General features: G+C 39.7%; 1 protein-coding gene across 1 annotated transcript in view; it reads left to right on the top strand.

Moving 5' to 3' along the window:
• Nucleotides 1-22899, top strand: part of LOC309556022 (cadherin-10-like) — a 385953-nt gene that overhangs the window by 257884 nt on the left and 105170 nt on the right. The gene's annotated exons all lie outside the window — the stretch shown is intronic.

Here is a 22899-nt window from a genome sequence, read left to right as displayed (position 1 = left end):
CTCACCCAATGTGCCCTCACCTGGGGGATAAGACCAAAGAACGGTAAATAAGTGCTTTTTCCCCACTTGGGGATCTTAACCGGTTGCCGACCGCCGCACGACTATATACTGCGGCGGTCAGCCCCGGCCAGGCAGAGTGACGTATCGGTACGTCACTCGCCTGTCACTGACTTGCGAGCCTATCGCGGGCGGGCGCGCGCCCGCCGCGGCTCGTTCACAGACAAGTCAGTGCGTGTGACCGGCGGACTCGATGTCCGCCAGTCACACTGCGATCGCTCCTGTGAAGGGAGAAAGACAGAGCAGCTTGTGTAAACAAGCTGCCTGTCAGTTCTCCCTGTGTAAAAGTGAAGATCTGTCCGTTCTACTATGTAGAACGGTTGATCTTTGCTTTTACACCAATAGGAATGTCCCTACACAGTTATAATCACGCCCCTAGGACACACTTAACCCCTCCCTGTCCAATAAAGTTAACCCCTTCCCTGCCAGTGTCATTTTTGCAGTAACAGTGCATATGTATAGCACTGATTACTGCAGTAATGTCACTGGTACCCCCAAAAGTGTCAAAAATGTCAGTCAAGGGTCCGATCTGTCCGCCGCAATGTCGCAGTACCGAAAAAAAAATCGCAGATCGCCGCCATTACGCGTTAAAAAAAAAAATACCAAAAATGACAAAAATCGTTCCCTTTGTTAGTAAACGCAATAACTTTTGCGCAAACCAATCAAAATACGCTTTTTGCGATTTTTTTTACCAAACATAGGTAGCATAAAACAAATTGGCCGAAAATTTTTAAAAAATTTTGATTTTTACTTTTTTTTTTGGGGAATTTCATATAAAAAAATGTGAAAAATATTGTTATTTTTGCAAAATTTACGCTCTTTTTTTGTTTATAGCGCGTGATCAAAAAATCGCACAGGTGATCAAATACCACCAAAAGAAAGCTCTGTTTGTGGGAAAAAAAGGACGTCAAATTCGTTTAGGTACAGCGTTGCACGACCGCGCAATTGTTCGTTAAAGTCACGCAGTAAAAAATCGCAAAAAAACCCCTGGTCCTTTAGCAGCCAAATCCTCCGGGGCTTAAGTGGTTAAATGATGTCCCACTCCTTATGGCTACTTCTGGGTCTACGTTCTCCTCTCCTTGGAGTCACTTCCACTCATTCACATCACCAAAAGATACAAATTTTACTGGCGCTGTGAGTACACCAGACTTTAAACAGCATAAAATCCTTAGGCTGAGAATATCAATCGCCCATAGTTTGTTTACCGTAATCCTGATATGCAGTGCGCGCCATGGTATGACATCAGAATTAAGGAGCCTTAGATGTGGTGGCTGCATTATTTTTCTATTTGTAGGATTTTTCCCTTTATTTTAACCTATTCATTCTCCCAGTAAGTCTATTATGTTTTATTTCCTTTAACAAACCATTTTACACTGAAAGGGGTGCTTACTAGGCGTGAGCCAATGGTTCAGTTCAAACCTAGTCTGTTCAGCCCCCTGTTTTGCAGGAGGTGTGCATCATATATAAAAAAATATATTTCTACCTCTTCTATACCTTTCTACCTCTTGCTTAAAAGTAGCAGGGATTCCTCATGACATCACTGGTTCCTAAGGAAGCCACTGGTGCTTGCAACCTCACACATTTTGTTTTTTTTTGTTTCATGAGGTACCTCCTTAAAATTCATACCAGACTCAAAGGGTCTGGTATGTATTTTGGGGGGACTCCACACAATTTATTTTTCATTTTTGCTGTAGGATGTGGGAAAGGTAAAAAAAAATGAAAATGGTTAACCCCTTCCCACGACCTCATGGAAGTAAACAACATGGTTGTTAAGGAGCAGGCAGCCACTGCATCCTTAACAACCAATGAGTCATCAGCTGAATGTAAAGAAAATAATTGTCAGCATTCAGAAAGAAAATGGCTTGGGGTTTTCCCTCAATCTGTACTAGACCCTTATCTGAGCATACAGCCCAGTAGGTCAGGAAAGGGGGGGGGTAAGCGAGCAACCCTCTCCTGAACTATACCAGGCCACATATCCTCAACATAGGTTGTGCTTTGGGGCAGGGGGGCCACATTGTTCCCATGTTGATGAGGACAAGGACCTGTTCTCTGGAACCCTTGCCAGTGATTTTTAGTGGTCTGAGGGTGAGGGTAAAGGGCCATACACACTATAAGATTTTCTGAAGACTTTTTCCTTCAGATTTACCTTTTCTATGTAGTACAAGGGCCTGCCAGATTGCATACAAATTGAAAGTGTTTAGGTTTGACCTCATATTATATGGTTTTGGTAAATCTAAAGGAAAAAGTCTTCAGAAAATCTTATAGTGTGTATGGCCCATTAGAGTGTGGATGTGGTATAATACCATTTTGTGAATGGAGCCCACTATGAGCCTGCCCTTGTGTTCTCATCCTCTTCTGGATGAAGAGAAAGATGCATTGAGGTTGACTTACTAAAACGGAAGAGTGCAAATCTGGTGCAGCTTTGCATGGTGGCCAATCAGCTTCTAACTTCAGCTTGTTTAATTAAAGTGGTTGTAAAGTCTGAAGGTTTTTTAACTTAAAGCATTCTATGCATTAAGATAAAAAACCTTCTGTGTGTAGCAGCCCCCCTAATACTTACCTGAGCCCCATCTCTATCTAGCAGTGTGCATGACTGCCTCAGCCTTCTGGGACTCTTCCACCTGATTAGCTAAAACACAGCAGCAGCCCCATTGGCTCCCACTGCTGTCAGTCAGTAAACCAATCAGGAGAGAGAGGGGGCTGCAGCTCTATGTCTGAATGGACACACAGAGCTGTGGCTCAGCTCTGGTGCCCCCATAGCAAGCTGCTAGCTGTGGGGGCACTCAACAGGAGGGAGGGGCCAGGAGCGCAAAAAAGGGATCTGAGAAGAGAAGGATCTGGGCTGTTCTGGGCAAAACCACCTGCACAAGGCAGGTAAGTATAACATGTTTATTATTTTTAATAAAACATGAGACTTTACAATCACTTTAAGCTTTGACAAAAAACCTGGAAGCTGATTGGTTTCTATTCAGAGCTGCACCAGATTTTGCACTCTCCAGTTTTAGTAAATCAATCCCATTGTATCTTTTATTTCTTGCAGAAGAGGAAGATACAAAATAAAAAAAAAATACATAAATAAATAAATAAAAAAAAGATAAAATAAAGAAAAATATCTAGATCAACGTTTGCCAGGATTAGTGTTAGGGTCTAAGTAAGGGTCCAGGGTCAGGGTCAAATGTCACAGTAAGAGCATAATTTGGGTAGAATTTTCTAAAACATTTTTTAATCATTGTTAGTTGCTATCAGTGTTTGTGTGTTTTAGGCAGGATCACTATGATCATCAGGAGGAGTGAGAATTTATTTTGTGTTTTTCTTAGGTAGTAAATTATGGTAATTGCAAGAATTATACAGCTAAATATATTATTAAATTTTTTTTTTTTTTTTTTTTTTTACTATTTTGGGCCAGTTTTTCTTTGATAATGAAAAAATAAACCAGGGGTTATCCATTACCATTTATCGCCAAAAGAAAGCCAAATTTAACCAAGATATAATCCACCTGGATACACAAAGTAGTTTTGTTAATATGTACAGTTTTACTAACACATGTTAAAGTAGTAAAATTGTGCTTGTGCCTTAAAATTAGTTTTACCCTTAGTCACCAGGGGTTAAATTGTAGGCAAATGATGTTCATTGCTACCTTCTTCCAGAATGCCCTGGTAATGGAAAGACTAAAAGGCAATTTCACAAATGTTTTCCTTTGTAAATATCACTACTGCTGCAGCACTTTCTGTACATCACAGAGATGTGCCCCTTCACAGGCAGGATTACGACACCCCCCAGGCATGTTAATTACATTTGATAGTTTTAATGTTCAATTTTAAGTATTTAGACTCCATTCACACTAATACAACGCCGCGGTCCATTGTGAGGTACAGGAACGGTTCGAATAGGAGCGACACAAGTCGCTCCAATTTAGAAAAAGGTTCCTGTACTACTTCAGGGCGACCTGGAGCGACTTGCATAGACATTGATTTTATGAAGTCTGTGCAAGTCGCGTCGAAGTCGCGCTGCACGCTACTTCACAGGTCGCCCCCGAAGTCGTGCTGCTGCAGTGTGAATGCGGTGTTAAAAATCACTGTTTTGGTTGATTTATATTTATTTATTTTATTTAGTACATATTCCCCAGGGCAGTACATGCCACAATACTATTTTTTGACACCCTCCGGTCTATTAGCCTAAAACATGGTTATTTTTAATTTAACAGATTAAGATCCCATTGATTTCAATGGGGCTTGGGTTCTGCATCTAAACTTCCTTGAAGTTCACAGGATCCCTACTGAACCAAACCCCGGGCAGTTAAGTTCAGCTCATCACATGTGCTTATAAGGCTCAGTTTTTATTCATATAGTAAAGGTCTTTGTCCCAAAAAGAAAAAAGAACAAAACTTTTTTTGTAATGTTGAAAAGTGTTAACTTGAGTTAACTAGTTCCAGACCACCCACCACAGTTTTACGTCGGTACTATGGCAGCAGATAGCTGCCATAACCCCAGTATTTTTTTAAATTGCCTGCGGTCCTCTTTCACATAAGGGTGGTCCCAGCAGCAGATTCACTGTGGGATCACCCTTACGGTGCAGCGAGAGTGGTTACCCCCCTCCCGCCGCTTCCCGGTCGTTTTCCCCGCTTACCGGACCTGCTGGTAGTGGGGAAACGATCCAGTTTGCGTTCCTCACAGGCAGGAAGTCGAGTGAGGATAAGGCAAAAACTGTGTAAAATAAAAAAATAATATATAAAATAAAAAAAAAAAAAAATGAAGCGCCTGGTCCCCGTTAGCTTGCGTGCAAAAGCGAACGCATACGCAAGTCCCGCCCACATATGTAAACTGTGTTTAAACCACACATGTGAGGTATCGCCACGATCGTTAGAGTGAGAGCAATACTTTGAGCCCTAGACTTCCTCTGTAACTCATAGCTGGTAACCTGTAGACATTTTTTAGTTGTCGCCTATCAGGATTTTTAAGTACCAATGTTTGTCGCCATTCCACGACCGTGCGCAATTTTAAAGCATGAAATGTTGGGTATCTATAGAAAAAAAATTGGGCTAACTTTATTGTTTTCTTGTATTTTAATTCAAAAAGTGAATTTTTCCCCAAAAAATTGCGATTGCGCAAATACAGTGTGATAAAAATATTGCAACAATCTCCATTTTATTCTCTAGGGTCTCTGCTAAAAAAAATATATGAGGGTTTTAGGGTTCTAAGTAATTTTCTAGCAAAAAAAATGATTTTGAATTGTAAACAACAAGTGCCAGAAATAGGTCCGGTCCAGAAGTGATTAAGCTTTATTTTTATTTGTCACCTACAGTATGTAAAGTCCATTTAAAATGACTAGTCATTCTAACGCTACCCTTTCCACAGGGTAACAATGATGCTGTCCAAGAATGTCTACACTGCTTATTCAGGGACGCATTAGATGAGTGAGTGTAACCACTCTAAGACATAAAGTGTGTTATTGGCTGATCATGAGGTGCAAATAAAGGTGAAAAGTCTGAAAAAAAGAAAACTAACACAGCCACCACATTTTAGGACTGGTAAACTGCAACATATTACATTTTCTTGTTTAAAAATGCTGTAAATGTAGTAGATTTTTGCTTTATTTTCACCTGGTGGTCCAGCCAGTAACACATTTCTTGTCTTGCATTCCTACTCTGCAAAGAGGAGCAACTGAGACAATTTTGGATGGCAGCATTGCCAGTCTAGACAGAGGGTAGTATTAGGCCTCTTGCACACGATACTCCAGTTTGAGCATCTCCTTTTTCCAGACCTTTTTTTTTGTATGTATTTGCGAGTATTCGTGCGTATTTGTGCGTATTTGTGTGCATTGAGGCTTAAATTACTGACCAAAAATGCAGATTTTTCTATTTTTTTCTTACTGAAAAATGCACAGCGCTTATTTACGCACCTGTGTGCACAGGCACATTACAATTAATGGGCTGTATTTTAGCTCAGAAAAAAAAAAAAAGCTTTTTTTTATTTATGCAGCATTACAACCCCAGTTAGCTGTCCTGTGCACTTCCCCATGGGTTGTAATGAAAGGAAATAAAAATAAAAGTACCTAATCATCAAGCAAGAACACAGTCTGTAAGCAGGTAAAGATCAGAGTGGCGGTGAGGTTTTTAAATAAACTACTGCAGTGTTCAATTGTTTCCCCATATTTTACTTTTTTTCTGAAACTATTTGAATTCCATTTGCAAAATAAACCCAGATAGCTTTTTCATCCCTAAGCAGTACATCAAAACAGAAAGAGAAAAAAAAATGTAAGAAAAGTAAATATTGCTTATTCTCCACAGCGGGTAGTTTGCTTAGGAATAAAAAAGAAAAAAATTCAGAGGGCGCACCACCTAGCACATTACCTTAAAAATTGTTTATTGTTAAAAACATGTATACATCATACTCACAAAAATTGATGGAACATTGGCACAAAATAGAGATAGTGAGTCCACCAAGGAGGTCCACTGGATATGCAGGTACAAACCGTATAGAGATGTGGAACCTCTAAATTCGGCTTACGCGTTTCAGGGGCGTACCCCCTTCCGAAGAGCTCTTTTCTTCTTATGGTAGTTTGCTCAGGGTATGGGTTTACTTGAGTTAGAGGTGAGTGGAATGAATTGTGGAATGTATCTATCAAACAATAGAATCAGTTTTCTATTGCTTCTGGGGAACCTACAAACATTGACTTTTTATTTCTTCCTATAACATTTAGCTGGATGGACATGGAAAAATAACTTTCCTGACTTGCCTTTTTTAATGGCTCAGTTGATAGTTTACTGTAAGTATTGTTGCTTAAACATCAACTTCGTACAATGAATTCCCTACTATTTTATTTTATAGATTCTTTTTTGTTTCTGATTGTTTGAGAAGAATGTAGAAATGGAAATCCATGATTCATCTCTAAGTTTTCAAAAACAATATTGAATTTCATTTCATTGTTAAGATCATGCGGATCAATGTTTTCAATGAGTATATCCACATAGTTTTCTTCTGAAAAAGGCTTTTGTCAAAGTCACTTTTTAAGGTATTATGTCAATCTTATAGTGCCCATCATCTTTCAAACCCATTACGAAAAACTTGAGATAGATCTTAAAATGCTGTCCCACTGCGCAGTTTTCTTTGTCATGAAGTGTTTTAAAGTGCTCAGAAATGTTGGTATGAAATTCCTATTTGTGTTTTAAATATATATTTTTCCAAAATTACAAACATAACTGAGATAGGTATCTAGTTTTAGAGAAATTCTTAAAAGATCTGAAGAGATATTCTTGCAATAGGTCTGATGTGAATGCATTTTAATGTCCACATACTTAAGTAAAAGGTCCTTTGGGTTCTAGTCTTATTACTTTTGGAATTATGGTTCTGTTATTTTTGCAAAGTCACAATTCAAAAATAGACTATGCTTTTGTTTTTAGTGTGGTCCAATGTGGTTCATATCATCTATTTTTTTGTATTAAATATTTTTATTAATAATTTTCATTCAGAATACATATAAGGAAAAATAAGAATATACATTTAAACAAAGTAACATTCATACACACATATATTATGCCATTCCTGCACCATGTCAAACATTGTTTATTATGAAGAAGGAAGATTAATATTATTTAATAAGGCTTTGGCAGATTCTCATCAATGAATATGTTTTTCAGGAGGGGGAACGGGGGCAAAAGGTTGAAACCAAGTCTATCTGTAAGTTTTCAGCTTGCTGTTTCCTTTGAATCAGTTATCCACAGAAATATTTTATTCTTTTTTTTTAAGTGTTTTTTTTGTCCATAGACATTCCTCTGTTCCTGAGACTCAGTTTTAAGCCTAATGACTCTTTACCCTCTTATTTATTCTCTAGAAAAGTCACTAATGACTTCAATATTGATTTTTAAGGACATATTTCATCTGATTGATCTATTTCAGTATCCAAACATTCACTGGAGAAGTCCCTTTTAAAAAGGATATCTACTTCTTGATCTACTCCTCCCCCTTCATAAAAACAGATCAAATATTTTCTCTCCAACTTCCTTTTAACTAGATAATTTTTCTTTACAGATTCAGGATATTCTTTTAAAAATGTATTTTAGACATATATAAAAGGCACAGAATAACCACTTCTTGACCGGAAGGATTTGCCCCCCTTAATGACCAGGCCATTTTTTGCGATTCGGCACGTTTTTAAGTTTAACTGACAACTGCGTGGTTGTGCAACACTGTACCCAAAATTAAAATTAATAAAATAAAATAATAAATAAATTAAACAATTGATGTCCTTTTTTTGACCACTAACAGGGCTTTCTTTTGATGGTATTTGATCACCTCTGCGGTTTTTTGATTATGCGCTATAAACAAAAAAAGAGCAACGATTTTGAAAAAAAGCAGTCTTTTTCACTTTCTGCTATATAACATTGCCAATTAAAAAATTTAAATTTTTTATAATTTTTGGCCAATTTGTATTTTGCCACATATTTCTGGTAAAAAAAATCCCAATAAGTGTATTTTGATTTGCACAAAAGCTATCACGTCTACAAACTAGGGGAAATGACATTTTTATGTCATTTTTATTTATTTATTTTAATTATGTATTTTTTTTAACGGGACTGCGACATTGCGGTGGACAGATAAGACCCCTAACTGACTATTTTTGACACTTTTGGGGGGGGGGGGGCAGTGATATTACTACAGTAATCAGTGCTAAAAATATGCACTGTTTCTGTAATAATGACACTGGCAGGGAAGGGGTTAACACCAGTGGTGATCAAAGGGTTAAATGTGTAACTAGGGGGTGATTCTAACTGTGTGGGGGCCAGACTTTGTGGATGGAAATAGGGCTCCTGTGTTCCGAAACAAGAGGAACACAGAAGCCCTGTTTCAATCAGTGACAGATGAGCGGTGTGCCGTGTTTACAATGGCATACAGCCTTCTGTCAGTCCCTGCAGCGATCGTTGGGTTCCTGGTGGCCATGGTGGCCGCGGGACCCATTGCTTAGCTGCAGGGCTAGAGATCGGCGCGCGCTGCCGGAGACCCGCTCCCGCGAGCCGCTGTACAGGTACAACGGTTTGCGCAGGAGAGCCAGCCCGCCGCAATATATCTGCGGTGGCTGAACTTTAAGCAGTTAATATAGCTCTGTGTTGATTAATACATCATTATTATTTTTTTTTTTAATGCAAGTGTAAGTACCTAAATGTTACTTGGTATCAATCCTTTGTACAGCAGAACCCAAGAAGGAAGCAAAGAAGCAAAACACAGAGGCAATGAGTTTTATTGCTGACATGGAGCATGCTGGTAGGAGGAGAGAGCATTATGACTGAGAGAAAAGCTCATCACTGTGCTGCATTTTTGTTCACTGTCCAGTTACAGGCTGGGATTGGGTCCATGGCTGCCTGGTTCAGAGGACATGGCTTGAATGCTGCTGAATATTATTCAACCTGTTAGACTGAAGACAACTAGTGGAAGAAAGAAAGTACTGTGAGGGATAGCGCTAAATGGCAGTATTATTGCATCACAAGCTACTTTTTAATTGTATCTTTTCATGGGCTATTCTTTTTTTATTTTATTTTTTTGGTCAAAATTATACTGCAAAGATTCCAATTTCCCTTCCTGAATTTTTCTTCTGCCACTATCAATTTCATTCATTAAAGTCCATGTGCTTTACACTCCTCCTTTCACCCCTAGACAAATTAATTACCATGAAGTTCCTTGACTAGAGATCATTATAATCTTGTAATCCCTACAGATTTACAGTAATCCAATGCAAAAAAAGTCACTTTTTAAAATTGGGGAATTATTTAATTCTGATCATAAAATCCCAGAATTATAATAAAACAAGCTTGTGTGTTCTGTTAATGCCTCAAAATTGATATGTCAAGGCAGGGATGGACAGACTCCCCAGTGGCTTTATAGAAAAAAAGGATGATTTCACTCTATTTTTAGTGTAACTTATAAATGCATGTTACAATTCTGGGTACTTACTGTAGGTTACAATCCTTAGGGTTCATTCAGATGGGCAAGGGGACCCATCCTCCATGCTGACCCACATTTTGCTGGGTGTGCATCCACCTTGAAGCTGCATGCAGTCATAATTTGACAGGTAGGCAGGAGCGGGTGCACAGATCCCAATGCAGGCACTGTGCCTATTAGCAAAGAAAATGTCCATTACTATTTTTCACATTTAGCTCTGATTTCCCTATCTCTATACTTTAGTGTTTTGTGACATTCCTTCCCATGGGAGGCAGTTAGAATAGACTGTGGAGCCACATTCTGCCATAAAGCTGAATTCATACTGTAGCATTTTAAAAAGGCTGCATTCTAGCATGTTCAAAACACTCTAAAATGCAGAAAACCATACTAAAACACAACATTTTTACAATGAAAACAATATGTGTCCAATGCTTATGTCAGAAGCTGTAACAGCACCTACCTTTAGTGTACTTACTGGTAAACATTTCAATGTATTAATGTGTACTTTTTTATAATTGTATTTTTGTATATGTTTTCAAAAATACAACAGAAAAAAAATGGATCTAATGCAAAGTTCTATAACATGTATACAGGAAAATGTACATAAAAAACATTCCAGAGAGAGAAAAAGAAATCACATGATGTGAAGGTCTTTCAGAAGTCATGATATAACCAATATAGTGATGATAGCTAAATAAGTCAGCATCCAAGGAACAATAAGTATATGGGTCAGGGTGGGCACCAGCCCTAGCCCCAACTAACGAAGAGAGGAGTCAACTGCAGTCCAATGAAAGAAACAAAATATCAGGGTCTACATACCAGCGGTGAACTTTAAATGCATTACAAGATTCATACAAGGTCAATGTAAATTTACTAAAGATAGGCAGCTTGTGTAAACAAGCTGCCTGTCATTCTCCCCTGTGTAGAGACACCGATCATACGGTTCTACTATGTAGGACCGTTGATCAGTGTAACTACAGCTTAACAGACAGCCAATCACAGTTAGAATCACGCCCCTAGGGACACACACAGCCCCTCCCTCTCAAATAAAGTTAACCCCTTCACTGCCAGTGTATTTTTACAGTTACAGTGCATATATATAGCACTGATTACTGTAGAAATGTCACTGGTAACCCCAAAAGTGTCAAAAATGTCAGTCAAGGGTCCGATCTGTCCGCCGCAATGCCGCAGTACCGCAAAAAAAATCGCAGATCGCGCCATTACGCGTTAAAAAAAAAACAACAAAAATGACAAAAATCTTTCCCTTTGTTAGTAAACGCAATAACTTTTGCGCAAACCAATCAAAATACGCTTTTTGCGTTTTTTTTACCAAACATAGGTAGCATAAAACAAATTGGCCGAAAATGTTAAAAAAGTTTGATTTTTACTTTTTTTTTTGGGGAATTTCATATAAAAAAATGTGAAAAATATTGTTATTTTTGCAAAATTGATGCTCTTTTTTTGTTTATAGCGCGTGATCAAAAAATCGCACAGGTGATCAAATACCACCAAAAGAAAGCTCTGTTTGTGGGAAAAAAAGGACGTCAAATTCGTTTAGGTACAGCGTCGCACGACCGCGCAATTGTCCGTTAAAATCACGCAGTGCCGAATCGCAAAATACCCCCTGGTCAGGAAGGGGGTAAAATCTTCCGGGGCTTAAGTGGTTAACCACTTGCCGACTGCCTCCTGTATATTTACTGTGGCACGCAGCCGCTTACAGGCAAAGTGACGTAGTACTTTGTCGCTTGCCAAAGAGCCTGTAGGGGGTGAATGCGCACCGCTGGAGGCGCGCTCCTGCCCCCGCTCATTACCTGCCTAGCCCGCACGTGTGACCGGTGGCTCCGATGTAAACACAGCCATCTATCATTCTCCCTGAAGTAGGCACAGAGGCTACGCGATCCTGCTATATAGAATCGCATGTCTCTGTGGTTACTTCACTAGCCATGCCCCCTAACAGTTAGAATCACGCCCCTAGGGACACACTTAACCCCTTGATCACCAATAAAGTTAACAACTTCCCTGCCAGTGTCATTTTTACAGTAACAGTGCATATTTATAGCACTGATTACTCTAGCAATGTCACTGGTACCCCCAAAAGTGTCAAAAATGTCAGTCAGGGGTCCGATCTGTCCACCACAATTTCGCAGTCCCGCAAAATAAATCGCAGATTGCCGCCATTACTAGTTAAAAAAAACAATAAAAATTACATAAATCTTTCCTGTAGTTTGTAAACGCAAAAATTTTTGCGCAAACCAATCAAAATACGCTTATTGTGATTTTTTTTTTACCAAAAATATGTATCAGAAAACAAATTGGCCTAAAATGTTAAAAAATTTTGATTTTTAATTTTTTTTTTTTGAGAAAGTGTGAAAAATATTGTATTTTTTTTTCAAAATTGTCGCTTTCTTTGTTTATAGCGCAAAAAATAAAAACTGCACAGGTGATCAAATACCACCAAAAGAAAGCACTGTTTGTGAGAAAAAAAGGACATCAATTTCATTTGGGTACAGTGTTGCACGACCACGCAATTGTCCGTTAAATTCATGCAAGGCTGAATCGCAAAATAGGGCCTGGTCTTTCAGCAGCCAAATCTTCCGGGGCTGAAGTGGTTAATATTTAGGAACTTAGAATGGGATGGGATGTCAGTAGACAACCAATGTAAGCAGATTGCTTTCCTAACAGCGGTTTGAACATGGATATCATTTTTGTGGAGTGTTTGGAGATCCCAGAAAGGAGGAGTGTAAAGTGAATGTGGTCTAAAGAAAAATACATATTACAAAGTTGCTGCAAGATTATCATCATTTGGGTCCAAAACAGTTGGGTATAAGGACATTGCAAGAATATATGATAAAGTGAACCATTCCCACAGTTCATCTCCATTCATCATGGTGCATCTCCAACTTTCTTCCAATATCAGTGCTGCCATATATACAGTAGCTAGTGGCATTAATTGATCAGGATAAACCTGACAGGCTCAGAAGTTGATCAGGTAAATTATCTATTGTACATTCAGGGTGCCCATACATGAATCAAAATTTGGCCAGTCCTTACTAAATCGGTTGAATTTTGATACATGTATGGTCCGCTTATGCAGTCTAGAAACACTGAGCCTTTATTACAAACTTTCTCAACTTTTAAATACAGTGGAAACCTTGAAATAACTTTCTCTTCTCAGGGAACCCCTGATAAAAATTAATATATCTACAGCTCATGATACATTATTGTGATGTTCACTGAATTTTCCTTAAACTTGTGGTCATTGGGAAAGAATTACCACCTTACAGATAGCTAAATATATCAGGGTGTCAGTGGGAACCTACTGTATTTGAGAGGAAGAAATTGCTCATTGCTCAAGGAATCCCTAGCAACCTATAGAGAAACCCTAGGGTTCCATGGAACCCTGGTTGAGAAACTCTGCTTTAGAACCTCAGCACCTTACAGATCTAAAAATATCTTGCAAATGATTTAACATGATTCTAACAGCGCTATTTTGGTGGTTATGAGGGTAGTAAGAGTAATAGGAAAATGCATCTGTACAGACATCAGGATTTAAAGTAGCAGCCTTACCAGGGGTGGCAGATATCCACCCAGACATCACTTTGCAAGCTGTGAGAAACAAATTTCTATGCAATGCCTAGACAGGTTCCTTTGGCACCCAAGGAGAAGATCGCAAAGTATGCCCCCTTACCCTCAAACTCAGATGGATGGCACTTGCAAGCCCGTGTATACAGTGACTGGCACAAAGAACAGAAACAAATTCCCCTTTTGGTCCAAATATAATAGGATAAAAACAGTTGTTGCAAACATTTTTTTTAAAAAGTCAGCAAAACAAATTAAGGCTAGGTTCACATCTGTGTGGGTGGTGCCGCTGCAGGACACACACGAATACCGACAGCCGCAGCCACCCACACAGAGAAATGTGGGCCCTGCTAGCTATTAATCCTAGGCTGCCCTTACTGAAATCAGCACTATACTGGGAGCCTTGGTTCCCATACAGGCTCCAATTTGAAATATAGTTCAGGGACTTCCCATGGCAGCCCATTCAAATGAATTATTTAGGCAAGGGCTGAAAATGAGTTAAACTTTTATTATTTGTTTAATTTACATAGAACACTATTTTATGAATGAAGGTTACACCTGTAGTGTTCAATGATGGATCAAGAGCTTAACTGGGCTGTCACCTAGGACTGAGTTGCTAGCAGGACAAGGTGACAGTTTGCGTTATTCTTCTAGTAATCAATTCTGGGAATACTAATGCAGAGTGGGCAAACAGATGTTGTTAGCCAACTCTGCCCCTAGCAGAGATGTTTTTTGTTAAATTGGTTTGTAGATCATGAGTGATTATTAAATGAATAATCTATTTGTACCTTAACCAGCAAAACTGTACTTCAGGCTTTACAAACCGACCTGTACTCCTAGCAATGTAACTCCCTTACATGGCAAGATAGGATAAATGTAATTAAGTTAAATGGCCTCCCAATGATTCTATATTACCTTCACACAGTCCCAATAGTGCTCTCGTGCTCTTTTTTACGTGAATCCCCAAAATGTGTACAGACTATGTATGGCTGTCAAAGAAATCTAGAGTAGCTTAGTAGCCTATTCTACTGCAAAACTCTAAAGAATCAGGGAGTTTGGGCCTGTCAGATGTCCGCCTACTGTATATTAAAGAACTATGGCTATACAATAATAGTATTTTTAAATGATAAATGTATTTTTATTATGCAGTTTGATTCAATTGAGGGATTTAAATCTAGGGATATACAGTATATTTAAAATGCATATCAATCTACCAAAAATTATTTTGTGAATTTGAGTACCTGTGGTGCCTTTATTTTGAACATAAATATCCAGAGCAACTTATTGTTAACTATATTGTAAACTCAAAAATGTAGACCAGTGTTTCTCAACCCCGGTCCTCAGGGCACACTAACAGGCCAGATTTTAAGTATTACCTTGGGGAGATGCAGACTAGAATACTGCAATCACTGAGCAGCAAATTATATCACCTGTGATGTATTTCAGTTTTCTTGCAAACCTGGCCTGTTAGTGTACCCTGAGGACCGGAGTTGAGAAACACTGGTGTAGACCCCTATCACAGATCAGTTGCTTGGATATGTCATCCAAATAAACAGTGAATCTCAAGCTCAGACTCAGAGTCTACTGTATATGATGCAAACAAAACATGCACATGCAACCACATCAAACATTAGGAATATTTCTCTTCACTTTCAGTCACGAAAATGCAAAAATGCAATAGTAAGGTAGAGAAAATCCCCCAAGAGGTTTGAAATGAATTCCCCTCTTTAAAAAGCTGTACCTGGAACAGTTGCCCGCATTGGAAGATTTCCTCTTACCATTTGTTGAGGGGACATTGCAGCTAATTTGTGAAAATGAAAATTGGTCACCAGTACAAATAGAGGGGTGAATCTCCCCAATGGGGACACATCAATGCAAACCTACAGAACCCTTTCTCACTCTGTCAAAAACAAAAAAGTTTTTTCCTAGAGATATATTCCAGTGAAATCTCTCACAGAACTCAAGAGTAGAGTTGAGCGAACACCTGGATGTCCGTGTTCGGCGGGTTCGGCTGAACTTGAAAAAAAAGTCCGTGTCCGTGTCCCGGACTTTTTCCGAACTTTACACGGACACCGAACCCCATTGAAGTCAATGGGGACCCGAACTTTCAGGCACTAAAATGGCTCTAAAACACCAATGGAAAGGGCTAGAGTGCTGCAAATGGCAGCAAAACGTAGTTAAGAGCATGGCAAGTGCTCTTAAAAAAATTCTCCTTTAACTTAATTTTTAATAGCAGATTAGAACAGCAATCTCTAATAAAATATAGCTGAACGCTGCTCACAACAGACTGATAAAAATTGATTTTTTTCTCCCTCCTCCTCCTCCTCAGTGGGCTCAAGTGAGGGCAAAAAGATTGTTCACTGCACCACCCCCACACAGCAAAATCGATGTAGACTGTCCCTGCCTAACCTCTCCAGCCTGTCCCTAAAATGCTCAAAAAGATCGTTCACTGCACCACCCCCCACACAGCAAAATCGATGTAGACTGTCCCTGCCTAACCTCTCCAGCCTGTCCCTAAAATGCTCAAAAAGATCGTTCACTGCACCACCCCACACACAGCAAAATCAATGTAGACTGTCCCTGCCTAATCTCTCCAGCCTGTCCCTAAAATGCTCAAAAAGATCGTTCACTGCACCACCCCCCACACACACAGCAAAATCGATGTAGACTGTCCCTGCCTAATCTCTCCAGCCTGTCCCTAAAATGCTCAAATAAATTTCCCTGCCTACACTCCGACCTGTCCCTGCATTCTTTTCGGACACAATTTTTCACTGTCTGTCCCTAATCAGCAGCCAGCACGTATGATGTGTGCTCTCTCCCTATACTACAGCAGAATGACGCACCGCGCTGTGACTCTCGAACTTATAAAGACATGGGTCACATGCTTCAGATGGCCAATCACAGCTACTAATACATTAGTAGGCATGGCTGGGATGGCGCACACCAGTTAAACGCTTGTTGATTGGCTGTTGAAAGCCCGCCATTAAAAGCGCGCCATTACATACAAAACAGGAAATAATATTACCGAACACGGATTTTAAACCCGAACATACAGTAAAGTTTTCGGGTCCGTGTTCGGGTAACAAAAATCCAATTATTCGGTACGAACCCGAATAATACAGTCCGTGTTCGCTCAACACTACTCAGGAGGTATCAACTCAAGAGATAAGACTGTTTATATAAATAGCATTAATGCATCAAACAACAAAAGCTATATCCACTGGCCCAGAAACAAGCATTTTTTTTTTAACAATATTTTATTGAAACTTGTCAAAAACAGTACAGAAATAGAGTAGTGCAAAATATAATGCAACAGATCAAAAAATAATAGTGGAGATCCAGCCCCCGAAATCATAACCAGGTGAGGAACAAGTCTCAAACATTTCTTTTCTAAAACAGATATTACAACAGTTCAGAATTGCCCGTCCCCACAGGGTCAGGTGTGCAACCAAAGAGTGAGGACAGGGGTGGGGGGGGGGGGGTAGAGAAAGGTAGGAAAGGTAGGGAGGGTAGGGGGGAGGGAGAAGAGATGCTTGAATGGACCTGGAATATGGAAAATGAAAAGTAGGTTGAAGCAATATATGTTGAAGCAATATATGGAGTCATGTAGCTGTGAATAACTAGGAAAAACAAACAGGCAATAAGGTAACATCAAAGTAGTATTTGGTTCCCAGTCAGAGGTACCAACCAATCAAATCAATCGGAATGGAAACAAGCATTTAAAGCGTAACTCCACTTTTGTTGAGAAAAAAACATTCCCCTCTGGGTGATCTATCTACATTACAAGGATTTTAACAAACTTTGTTGCAGATTCCTACCTTTTCTTATTCTGAAGAAATCATTGTTTGTTCTTCTGTGCCTCTGTGCTGAGTGGGTCAAATGGGAGTGGTTTTATAATTATCTATCAGCTGTGGCAGCTGCAGGGCTCTAATGAGGGAAGCTGCTGGGCCTTAATTCCTTTAGACGTGTTCCTATTTGGAGTATCCCATCAACAATTACATTTTCGTTGCAGGGGGTGCCAGAAATCTGACTTGTATCTTAGGCAGACTTCTGGGAAAATTGGTAAGCTAATCACACAAGCAGGAAATTATGTTTCTGGGGTGTGGTCAGTACACACACCTGCAGAAAGCCATATTGCATTGCATTTTCAGAAAATTACAATAGCTGCAGATTGAAAATGAAAGGTAATTTGAATAACATTCAATTACAATATGATTTGTATCGCGATTGTATACACTTGATTGTTTTTTCTTTATTTTCTATTTTTTTTTTCCCCACGAAAGTGGAGTTATTCTTTAAGTGTTCATAAACATATAAAAAGGGTTTGATTTTACTAAGCCAGAGTCAGTAACAGCAATGCATTGGTGTTACATTTAGAATAAATCAACACAGGACCATAACCAAATGGAAAGCCACATCACTTTTTCGCTATGAAAGATTTTTTTAAGAAGACTCAGGCACCAAATGGAGATAAAGTATGCAGTATAAATAATTGGAGAGGGATTATAACATCTAATAGTTTTTTTTTTCTTTTTTTGTTGCCGGTTGTGCTCCCATTAGGCAGATTTAGGCAGATTTGCCCTATTTATTAGTTTTGTTAACCATTATCATTGAAAGTGAAAGTAAAAGAAAAAGAAAAACTCTAATTTTGCGTTGTCTCCAGAAAAGTAATAAAGTGAAAGTCTTCCCTTTGGGGCACTTGTTCTGGTGGCCTAGGGGTCCCTAAGGAATTCTCTTAATTTACAAGGATTTCCTCTCACGTCCAGTTTGGCTATGGGACAGAAAGTGAGGGAAGATCTCCCCAATGGAACACAGATGGCAAAAAATAAATAAATCTGACAGGGGTTATAACCCTACCTTGCACTATACAAAATGAAAAAAAAAAAAAAAAAAAAAGGTTTGCCTATAGCTCTACTTTAGATATCTGTACTATAGGTCTGTACTAATAAAAACAAGAAAATGTGCATGAAGGTTAAGGAACTTTTGATGTCATTTGTTTAAGACCAGACTTTAGTTAGACAGCAAGGTGATATCACAAGAAACACTATTTAGCCATTCAAAACAGTCCTTTACCACTTTCCTAACCAAACTAAATTAGCTATTAAATGTGAAAGTGTAGTGTATTTGTGAATGAATGAAATCAGAAGATGAAAATTATTATATACAACTTGAAATAGGGTTAAAATGTCCAAGTTAGCTATTAAATGTGAAAGTGTAGTGTATTTGTGAATGAATGAAATCAGAAGATGAAAATTATTATATACAACTTGAAATAGGGTTAAAATGTCCAAGTCTTGGGCTAATTAATTAAAATCAAATTTATATAAATCCTAATGTTAAAGTTATATTCGTTTTAAAGGCATATAGCCACATGCAAATAATATTTTACTAAATGGCTAAGGCAGATATATTAGGTGTAAAACCACTCCTTTGATGCATTTTAGTTGTAAAGGTATACAGTATCAGCAGTCCCGGAGTAATTTGACCACAAGCAACTACAATAATGCATTTAATTTGACTTCATTATTTAAACCAGCAGGGGAAAATGTGTTACTGACATAAATCCAATTAGACTCATTTTTCAAAAGGATTTTGTCAAAATTTCTTCTTTGGGGATTAATCTAGAGCTAAAAATGCTTTTAAATTCAAAGCCTTCAAAGTTCCATTATGACATTCCTAAACGTGTGCTGTAAAGGGATTGCTTTTAGATTTTTTCCTAAGATGTTTCAAACATGAATTACTTATTCCCAATCTACAGTTTTTGGCAAGGACATCTAGTTTGGTAAACCACTCTGCCTAAACTACAATTAATAAACAATCCAATGTTGAAAAAGGTAGATCCTTTGTATTGGAAAAGTACAAAGTTTGAGCACATATTTGCATAAAGTGCAATGACCAAAACTTAACCAAACATGTACTGTTGTACTTTAAAAAAAGGCCTTTCTTTTTTATGTAATTTTCTGTATTATTAACCAGGATATTATGCATATTTTGTATTCTTGTTTTGCAGCCATTACTGATTTAGAACAAACAATTTGAACTCTGATTTTTTTCTATAGGTGAGAATATATTTGTGTTACCAAAATGGTAACAATTTCTATGCCTTCCTTTTCTATTTTCAGCAGGAAGTTACATTAACCACTTCAATACCAGGCACCTTTCCCCCTTCCAGCCCAGGGCAATTTATAGCTTTTAGCGCTGTTGCATTTTGAATGACAATTGCGCGGTCATGCAACACTGTACCTAAACCAAATTTTGTCATTTTTTTCCCACAAATGGAGCTTTCTTTTGGTGATATTTTATCACAGCAAGGTTTTTTCTTTTTTACTAAACAAATAAAAAAAGACTGAAAAGTTTGAAAAAAAAAAAGTTTTTTTGTTTGTTATACAATTTTGTAAATAGATACGTTTTTCCCTGCACTGATGAGCACTGATGAGCCCGCACTGACAGGCACTGATGAGGAGGCACTGATGGGGTGGCACTGATATGCAGCACTGATGGGCACTGATTTGTGGCACTGACAGGTAGCACTGATATGCAGCATTGGTGAGCACTGATAGGCGGCACTGCTAGGCACTGATAGGCGGCATTGATGGGCACTGATAGGCGGCACAGATGGGCACTGATAGGTGGCACTGATGGGCACTAATAGGTGGCACTGATTGGCACTGATAGGCGGCACTGGTGGGCAATAATGGGCACTGGTAGGCGGCACTGATAGATGGCACTGGTGGGCAGCACTTATGGGGAGGGAACTGCCGGGCAGCACTGATGGGGAGGGCACTGGTGGGCTCCCTGAGCCCTGATTACCATCCCTGTTGGCCATGGTGGGCATCCCTGGGGTCATGGGTGGGCATCCTTGGGGTCATGGGTGGGCATCCCTGGTGGTTCTAGTGGCACCCCCCCCAAGGGTCTGCACTGGTAATCAATGCTCTGATTACCAGTGCAGACCCTCCTGTCAGGAGAGCTGCAGATCGGCTCTCCTCTACTTGTGCCTGTCAGGCACGAACTGAGGAAAGCTGATCAATGGCACTTCCTATTTACTATGGGACCAGCTGTGATTGGACACAGCTGGTCAGATGGTAAAGAGCTTACGTCAGTAGGCTCTTTACCGAGATTGGAGATGCGGTGTCTCAGAGTGACACACCCCAGCACCGATCGTCGCTGTCATATGACGTCCGGTCAGGATAATGTAACCACCTTCCCGCCGTCATTTGAGTATAGGGCAGGCGGGAAGTGGTTAAAGTAATTATAAAGCTTATTTTTAAAAATTTAAATAACAAACATATACTTACCTAATCTCCCCCCGGGGGCCCCTTGCTCCACCACCTGTCGAGTGCCCCATAGCAAGCTGCTTGCTACGGGGGCACTCATGCATTCTCGCTCCTGAGCCCCACCCTCCTCACTGGCTCTGATTCACAGCAGCAGAAGCTCCTGATAGTATGGTTCCTGATACTATATTTGAGCCAATGAGGAGTGAGAGAGCTGAGAGAGCCTTGGCTTTGGTGCACATTGCTGGATGGAGATCGGGTATTTACTTAGGAGGAGCTGGGGGGCTGCATGCAGAAGGTTTTTACCTTTACTACATGCAGTAATGTAAAAAGAATATTCTGCCTTCCCAACCACTTTAAATATTACAAGCCCTTTTAAACCCTTTACTGTTTTATCAATTAAACCTTTATCAGTGCTTGAAGTCTTAAAGAAAAAAACAAAAAAGAGAAGTGTGGGAATAACATAAAACCAAGATCTCACTTATATCAACCTGATGCTGCAGCTGTTACCATCGGCTCTAACCCTGGGAACTGAGTGATCACTCAGTTCTTGGATCCTCACTCAGTAAAGAATGGTGACTGTCAGCTCTCTGCTCTGCCCCTCTAGTCCTCACTGGAGCTCTAGGCTGAGGAAGGGGGGAGTAGCTGGCTCAGGCTCTCAGCAGTACAATGGGAGGTTAAGCCAGCTGCCAGTCAGGCATTCGGGACGGATCATGACATTGTTTTTGGCATACATTCAGAGGCTGGAGTGGCTCTACGATGTCAGCTGACAGTGGGGTGTAGCCCACTGATCAGCTGATTATGGGTCACAGGAGAGCAAAAGTAAGTGCGCTTTTTCAACACACAAGATAATTATGGCCGTACGTCTCTTTAATTTGCTGGGTGCTGATGTTTAGATAACAAAAGGGTACACAACAGAGGATAGACTAATTAGAACAAATAATAATAAGGACTATCAACCTCCTCAGATCTGCATTTTACAGAGACTAAATCAACACACTGGAAATATTTATTACAGTCTCAGAGACAAAATCCATTAGTGTCAGTCAAGCATAAGGATAGCTGCAGCAGTGCACCCAGCAACAGTACTTGCCAACAATTTCTGCAGTTCCATTGTTTTCTCAACAAACAGTCACATCTAGGGCCTTTATAGAGTTCTGAAGACCTAAGACATCACTCAACACTCCAAGGATAATAATGATATGGTGGATAGGTGTGGCCTCCCTGTGCTGATAGTTAGGGTGAGCAATTTACAGTAGCATATTGCTGTTTGCACAGCACACATGCACAGCACACATATGCCACAGTCCTTATACACAGAAAATATGCTTTATTTATTATGCCATGAGTGAGAATCTAACAGACGCATTGAAACTGCAGCACAATCATTTTTAAAACTGAAACTTTTCAATTACATATGCTTTCCCCCACACAGAACATGGACATTAGGCTAACACTTTGTCTGAGCCTATCTTAAAGAAGCACTTTCTTAACGTCTGGTTTACATTTGTGCATGATTTTTTATTTGAATGGGCTGTCATGCCTCCAGAAAATGCAGGGAAAAGATCCCTGATCTTTTTTTAAAAGCTCAGTATGCACGGAAACCGCAAGTACATCTCCTGAGTGTTCCTGTGTGCGGGTGGTTGCCGCCCTGGGAACAGGTGTAGACCAGCAATGGGAACCACCCACACAAGTGGGAACCAAGCCTAAAATAGTAAGATAGTAGGAGACTAAACCCCCGTACACACGTACCGAATGTCGGCCGAACGATCGGTCGTCTTTTGTCCGGTGCTGTCCTGTCGGCTGAAAAGTGCTAAAGACTGCACACGAATTTTGTCGGCCAACAACAGCCGACTGCAGAAGTGATGTCATGTGATGGTTAACTTTCTGTGTCTTTTTTTTTCTCAGAGCATGCCCAGTCTTGCAAATCTGCTGTTTGTCAGCCGAATTCTGTACTGACTTGCGAACAATCGGCCGTTCTGGTGATGGCCAACAAAAATTTTATAGCCTGCACACCCGATTCTGTTCGGCCGAAAAGTCGCTGTCGGTTGTCGGAAGCA

The sequence above is a fragment of the Pelophylax lessonae genome (genome assembly GCF_965119305.1).
Source record: "Pelophylax lessonae genome assembly, chromosome: 5".
Classification (NCBI taxonomy): Eukaryota; Metazoa; Chordata; class Amphibia; order Anura; family Ranidae; genus Pelophylax; species Pelophylax lessonae.
This window is presented reverse-complemented; position numbering and strand designations above follow the sequence as displayed.